Below are 5,542 nucleotides of genomic sequence, written 5' to 3'. Positions count from 1 at the left end.
AGATACTGGACTATAGTTTTCTTTCTTTGTGTGTCTTTACCTAGTTTTGGAACTAGGAAAATACTGGCCTCATAAAAAACCGTGTGGGAGTGCTCCCCTCTTCTTGAATTTTTTGGAATAGTTTGAGAAAGATAGGAGTTAGTTCTTCTTTAAATGTTTGGTATAATTCTCCTGTGAAACCATCTGGTCCAGGGCTTTTGTGTGCTGAAGTTCTTTGATTACTGCTTCAATTTCACTAGCTGTTATTGGACTATTCAGTTTTTCTGCTTCTTCTTGATTCAGTTTTATAAAATTGTATATTTTTAGAGATTTGTACATTTTGCCCATGTTGTCCAATTTCTTGGCATACAGTTTGTAGTATTTTCTTACAATCTTTTGAATTTCTGTGGTAACTTCTTTTTCATTTTGAATTTTACTTATTTTGGTTCTCTCTCTCTCTCTCTCTCTCTCTCTTTGATGAGTCTTGTTAAAGGCTTGTCAATTTTATTTATCTTTTCAAGGGACCAGCTCCTGGATTAGTAATCCTTCGAATTGTTTTTTTTTTTAGTCTCTATGTCATTTAATTATGCCCTGATCCTGATTTTTTTTCTTTCCTTCTACTCACTCTATGCTTTGTTTGTTGTTGTCGCTTTTTGGAGTAGGGTTAGGTTGTTTATTTTAAATTTTTCTGTCTTCTTTAGGTAGGTCTGTGTTGCTATGAACTTCCCTCTCAGGCCTGCCTTCACTATGTCCCATATGTTTTGGACTGTTTTGTGTTCATTTTCATTTGTTTCCAAAATCTTTTTTATTTCTTTCTTGGTCTCCCTGTTAACCCATTCATTATTTAATAACATATTATTTAGTTTCCATGAGTTTGAATGTTTTTGAGTTTTTCCCTTGAGGTTGGTTTCTAGGTTCAAGCCACTGTGATCTGAGCTCATGCTTGGTATGATTTCAATTTTCCTGAATTTGCTGAGATTTGTTTTGTGTCCTACCATATGGTCTATCTTCAAAAATATTCCATGTGCATTTGAAAAGAATGTATATTCTGCTTCTTTGGGGTAAAAAGTTCTGTATATACCAATTAAGTTTATTTGATCTAGAGTTATGTTCAATGCCATGATGTCCTTGTTGATACTTTGCTTGGAAGATTTACCCACTGTTGACAATGGGGTGTTAAATTCCGCTATGATGAGTATGTTGCTGTCAATATCTTTCTTGAAGTCCTCCAAATTTTTTCTTATATATTTGGGTGCTCCTATATTGAGTGCATATATGTTTACAAGTGTTATATCTTTCTAATGGATTACTCCTTTAAGTATTATATAGTGTCCTTCCTTGTAACTTTTTATGGCCTTTGTTTTGAAGTTTATTTTGTCTGATGTAAGTATTGCCACCCCAGCTTTTTTTCATGTCAGTTACTTGAAATGTTTTTTCTTTTCCCTTCTTTCACTTTCAGGCTTTAAGATCTTTTGTCCTGAGGTGGGTCTCTTGTGGACAGCATATATGCAGGTCATGTTTTCCTATCCACTCAGCTACCCTATATCTTTTGATTAGACAATTTAATCCATTCACATGTAAGGTTATCATCGATAAGTACTTATTCATTGCCATTTTTTCCTTTGTATCTGTGTTCCTCTATCTGTCTCTTTTTCTTCATCTTCTTAAAGCAGTCCCTTTAGCATCTCTTGCAATGCTGGTTTGGTGGAGATATACTCTTTTAGCCATTTTTCCTCTAAAAATAGGAACAGTCCACAAATTTGTGTGTCATCCCTGCACAGGGGCCATGCTAACCTTCTCTGTATTGTTCCAATTTCAGTGTATGTGCTGACAAAGCAAGCACTATTTTGCTATTTTGAATAGCAATACAATTTTGATAGAGGAAAATAAATGTAAAGAATTACTAGACTCAAAGTTAAGGTTTACTATAAAGTTAGAGTACTATAAAGCAAAACATACACTCAGCAGTATTGGCAGAGAGATCAACATATATCAAAGAACAAAATAAGAAACCCAGAAATCACCCCATACCATTAATAGCCAAATGATTTTTGATAAAGGAACACAAGTGATTCAATAGAGGAAGGATTGTCTTTCAACAAATGGCGCTTGAGCAACTGGACATCCACAGGCAAAAAAAAAAAAAAAAAAAAAACCCACAAAACCAAAAAACTGAACTTCAACATAAAGCTGACACTTTAATAAAAAAATTAACTCAAATTGGACCATCGACTTAAATGTAACACATAAAACTAACACTTTCAGGAAAAATGATGAAAGAAAATATTCAGGACCTAGGAATAAAAAAGGTTTTAGACTTGACACCAAAAACATAAACCAAAAAAGAAAAAAACTGGCAAATTAAATCTCATCAAAATTAAAAACTTTCTCTCTGTGAAAATGTATATGAAATTCATACCAAGACCAACAACAGGAGGAAATATATGCACTCTGCTTATCATACAAATGCCTTATATCTAGAATGTGTAAGGAATTCTTAATATTCAACAGTAAAAAACACAAAAAACAAGAATCCAACTATTAAATGAGCAAAGACATAAAAAGATATATCACCAGAGGTAACATTCAAATGGCAAATAACCACATGCTTATATCACTAGCCATTAGGGAAATTCAAATTGAATCCACATTGAGATATTACTATGCAACTATCAGAATAACTAGCAGATAGAGGGGTAACACCAAATGCTAGCACTTGTGCATTAAGGAAGTAAAACAGTACATTCATTCTAGAAAATACTTTGGCAGTTTTTCATAAACCTAAACATGTACACTCTACATCACTTAGCAATTTTACTCTCAGGTATTATCCCAGAGAAATGAAGACTTACCTTAGGACTAAACTCTGTACACAAATGTTTTTAACAGTTTTATTTGCAAGAGCCAAAACTTGAAAGCAATTCAAATGTCCTTCAATAGGTAAAAGGTTAAACAAACTATGATACATACTTACTGTGCAATACTATGCAGCAATGGAAAGGAACTAACTATTGATCCATGTAGCAGCTTGGATGGATCTCAAGGGGGAATATGCTGAGTGAAAAAGCCAATCTCAAAAGGTGCAGACTATAAAATTTCATATATATAACATTTGGAAATAAAATTTTTGAGATGGATAACAGATTAGTGATTCTCCAATTTCACTAATTTTATACAAACACGTGTAAAAGTGGTTTAAATGTGAACGTGCTCTATCGACTGCACCCATGTGAGTGTGATGGAGTGGGCACAGTGCTGTGTGCCATGCGGCACGTTACCCACAGGAAAATGGGATGGAGGGGATAGGGACCTCCCTATACCATTTTTGCCCTTTTCTGTGCATTCATAGTTATTTCAAAATAAAGCTTTTAAAAACCGGGTAACACTATGTGTGCAACACAATATTGTTGTGTGGGAGACAGGGAGGCAGAGAAAATAACGTCTACGTTACATGTTGCTTATGTATGCAGCATTATGTGTGCACAAAGCAACTCCGAGGGGACATTAATAACCGTGGTTACCTGACTGTGTGTCAGTAGGGAACTGTGGCACATGGGAGACAGGTGTAGGAAAAATACCATTAAAAAACATTTTGAACCATTGTAACCTATTTTTTATTTTAAAAATTTAATCATTATTACTCTGCACATAAAACATAATGACCATGCATTATCTCTAGCATTCATAAATAGATATTTAATACCAAAAAAGTAAAATGACATAACCTTGGATTTAAGGCTGCTATTCAAATTTAATTAGGGCTACCTTACAAAAATTTTACATCATCATTGTTATATCTCTTATTTTCTGTGAATTTAAGGAAATTTGACTATTGGTAAGTGATCGACTTGAAAATGATGCTCATAAAATGATGCATTTGCTCACACCACTTTTACCCAGAGGCCAACGTGAACCTGTCACTTTTGCATTTGAAGTCCTGGGGTCTCAGCAAATGCAAAACATTCTTGGATTTTACAAAGAGGAAACCCTAAAGGGATCCTTTAAATAACCGATACACATTGGAATAAAATATGCCTTTCTGTGCTTTGTGCTTCTTGAGAAATAGAAGTGTGGTGCTATTTGTACATTCCCCCTCCCCTCAAAAAAAAAACATAACCCAAAAAAAAACAGAACAAGGAAAATGCACATTCCAAAACTCAAAAGACTTCTTGAAGATAATCAAGAGCAAATGAGGGGCCTCAGTAAAAAACGCACAGGCAATATTTAACCATAATTTAATGCCGCATACAAAAGTATAATTCCAGCCACCCCAGATACTAATGAAAATCAATAATTGTCAATGTGTGTAGTGCTGCTATAATGAAAAGTCTGCCTTTTTATTTATCTGGTAAAACAGAAAAAAAGAAAGATGGTGACTTGGGCCAATAAAATATTACAGATGCTCTGAGGTTATCCACATTCAAAACTGCAATATTCTGCTAAGTTTAAGAGCCATTTTCTATGCATCTAAATGTTATCTATCAAAGTTTATTTTAATAGAAGCTGTCTCTACATTTACTTTTCTCATTGGTTCTTTTATTATATCTGCAAAGCAGTGACCAGTTCAGCCAATATTTACAGGAGAAAGACACAGGTTTCAAGGAACTATGAAAGCAAATTAAAGACCTCTAAACTACTGATGTTTTTAAGTACACATGGGAATACACAATTGTGTTAGCAATTCCACAGTCCAGCATTATTAAGGAAAGTCAAATGTCTTGAATTCCAATGAAATTCAGCCCAGTGCTGCCAAGCAGAGGGTGTGCAGGAAGGATGCTCTGAAGTGGAAACATGTCTGGGAGCCTGTTCCTTTTGCTTCCATTGAGACCATTGTCATTATCAACGTGCCTTCCAAGTTGTAGGACATTCAAAGCAGTAATTCATAGTGACCTGTGAGCCCCAGCCACTCTCCCTGGCCACACCTGCACCCCCTCAGGTGTTTGCTCCAATGCCCCTTTGTTACCGAGTTCTCCCTCGACGCTGCTCCCTGAAGGAGCATGCACTGTGTCCCATTCAGTTTCTTCATAGCACCCATCACCTTTGCCTGCTTTGTATTTACTTGGTTGTTGTCCTCAGGAATGTCAGCTCTCTGAGCACAGGGATCAGACAGTTTGGTTCACTTCTGCGTATCCAGTATCTGGGGTGGGGAAGGGGGAGTGACACAAGAAAGCCTCCTATTTAAACCTCCCAGTGCTTCTGTGAGGAGGATGCTAATCAGTCTAATCAGTGGGAAAGTGTGGAACTCAAACCCATGTCTCTCAATTCTAAATTCCATGTTTGTTTTCCAGCATATCACACAGCCTCTCACTTTGATAATGTTACTTTAAATCTAGAAGTGTTTATCAAATCTTTATGGCAATGGGACATTGTGAAGGCTAACTGTCTGCTAAACAGAGTATGTGTTTTTTATTGATATGTTATATAATTCCTCCATGTGCACAAGCAAGAGCCCTTTTTCAGAACAATATCAAAATATGTAAGCATTTGTGTAATCAGAAAAAAATATGGAAACAACTAAAAAAAAAACCTTGACACTCCTCAGGATAGCCTTAGATCCTAATAC

At 35.5% G+C, this 5,542-nt stretch overlaps 1 non-coding gene across 1 annotated transcript; it reads right to left on the bottom strand.

Moving 5' to 3' along the window:
* Window positions 1-1,715: 1,715 nt before the first annotated feature.
* Window positions 1,716-1,822, bottom strand: LOC118982407 (U6 spliceosomal RNA). Its single transcript, XR_005065534.1, has one exon. It is a non-coding gene; the product is annotated as a U6 spliceosomal RNA (small nuclear RNA).
* Between the last annotated feature and the right edge of the window lie 3,720 nt (window positions 1,823-5,542).

The sequence above is a fragment of the Sturnira hondurensis genome, unplaced genomic scaffold (assembly GCF_014824575.4).
Source record: "Sturnira hondurensis isolate 20B ecotype Veracruz unplaced genomic scaffold, ASM1482457v3 Scaffold0025370, whole genome shotgun sequence".
In the NCBI taxonomy this organism is placed as follows: Eukaryota; Metazoa; Chordata; class Mammalia; order Chiroptera; family Phyllostomidae; genus Sturnira; species Sturnira hondurensis.
Note: the sequence above shows the minus strand (reverse complement) of the source record. Positions and strands in the feature narration are given on the sequence as shown.